Source organism: Bison bison, unplaced genomic scaffold (assembly GCF_000754665.1).
Source record: "Bison bison bison isolate TAMUID 2011002044 unplaced genomic scaffold, Bison_UMD1.0 scf7180017852266, whole genome shotgun sequence".
Lineage (NCBI taxonomy): Eukaryota > Metazoa > Chordata > Mammalia > Artiodactyla > Bovidae > Bison > Bison bison.
In genome coordinates this window covers 4,271-6,051 of record NW_011482839.1, presented here as the reverse complement: position 1 = coordinate 6,051, position 1,781 = coordinate 4,271, and the positions used below count along the sequence as shown (strand labels likewise).

At 42.4% G+C, this 1,781-nt stretch overlaps 1 pseudogene; it reads right to left on the bottom strand.

Moving 5' to 3' along the window:
• Nucleotides 1-982: 982 nt before the first annotated feature.
• LOC104997679 lies at nt 983-1,772 on the bottom strand (annotated as a pseudogene).
• Nucleotides 1,773-1,781: the final 9 nt, after the last annotated feature.

The following is a 1,781-nucleotide window of genomic DNA, read 5'->3' as shown; positions in this document are numbered from 1 at the left end:
ATTGGGACTTCCCTAGTGGTCCAGTGGCTAAAACTCCACACTCCCAAAGCAGGGGGCCTAGGTTCTATCCCTGGTCAGGGAACTAGATCCCACATGCCGCAACTAACAGTTTGCACGCCACAACTAAGAACTGGTATGGTCAAATATTTTTTTAAGAAAGGAAATGACTATCAGGGATTTCCCCAATGTACCAGAACCAACCATTTCTGTCACACACTGGGCACCATAGAAAGACATTCTTAAACTGTGAGGACTGCATGTCAACATTTAAAAAAATAGCTAATTGGGTTGAGACTTCAATTGAGGGCTAATCCAAGGAAAAGAGGAGCCCAGGGTACCCATCTTGTAATACCTTTCTATATTTGTGTGTGTGTGTGATTATGGTTCCTGTCCAAGTGGTTCCCTGTGTCCAACTCTTTTCAACCCCATGGACTATAGCCCTTCAGGCTCCTCTGTGCGTGGGATTCCCCAGGCAAGAATACTGGAGTGGGTTGCTATTTCCTCCTCCAAAGGATATCCTGACCCAGGGATTGAACCACGGTCTCCTGCATTGGCAAAAGGATTCTTTACTACTGTACCACCTGGGAAGTCCATCCAAGTGACCAGATGTAAGTTGTTGTTGTTGTTGTTCAGTCACCAAGTCATGTCTGACTCTTTGCGACCCCATGGACTGCAGCACACCAGGCTTCCTTGTCCCTCACCACCTTCTGGAGTTTGCCCAAGCAGATCTAACACACCTAAAAGAGATTTATACCTCTAAAATGAAATAATAATTACAATAAAATCAGTTGTTATGTCACACATTTATTTACTATTTTTCAAGTAAATTGCCTTGAGATGGATAGCTCTAATCTCAATGGTGATCCCAAGTGGATTGTTCCTCTACCAGGTTCTTAAATATGGTGAGAATATACTAGTTGGTAGAAGTTAGCTTCTTTTACATGGATGGCCTTTTTTTTTTTTTTTTTTTTGAGCCCTTTAATTATTTTTGGGAGGCTTTATAGGTGGCTTCCTTGCATTTTATATTGTGCATAATAATCATCTCCCTGTCACTCTCACTATCACTGCTATATGTTGACAAATGGCTATCATTCATGTTGCCATACAGTGGGTTGTCTTTGGGCTCTGTCTTGAGATGACTTGTAAAAGCACTTCAGTTTGCATGAAGAAAGTGGAACTGGAACATGCTTCATATTCTCTTCTGAAGGAGTGATGAATAGCTCAGAAACAGCATTGCAAACAATGCATTTTTCCTTGTAGCATTGACAAAACTTCACTGGTTGAGGCCTAGATAATATTTCTGCCCTACCTTCACTAGCTGGTCTTTTTAGTTTAAGATGTCTCTGGAGTTTGGTCAGTTTCACTATACTTGATTGCTCAGGGACACTTTGACTCTTTGGATATGGTGGAGACGTTTTGGTTGGCTTGACTGGACATTGCAGACTTGATGGCCAAGTTGGCTTGATGGCTTTCTTTGGATAGTATGGACTGACTTGACCGACTAGCTTATGGGCATGAGCCCACCTATGTGCCTTTTTTGGACTGCGTATTCTATGCAACTTTTCCTGGGGGAGTGATCCTAATACTTTTTTGGGAGCTGATGGCTTGGATGGGTTTTGTTGACTCTAGGGCCTGACTAACTTTTCTGTACTTGAAGGTACAGAGGCTATTTGTGGACTTGAGGGCCCAGATGACTTATCTATACTAGATAGCACTGATTGTTTTTCTGGACTGCCTGGACCAGCAGTCAGTGACTTGGACTCAGTGAATGATATTTTAAA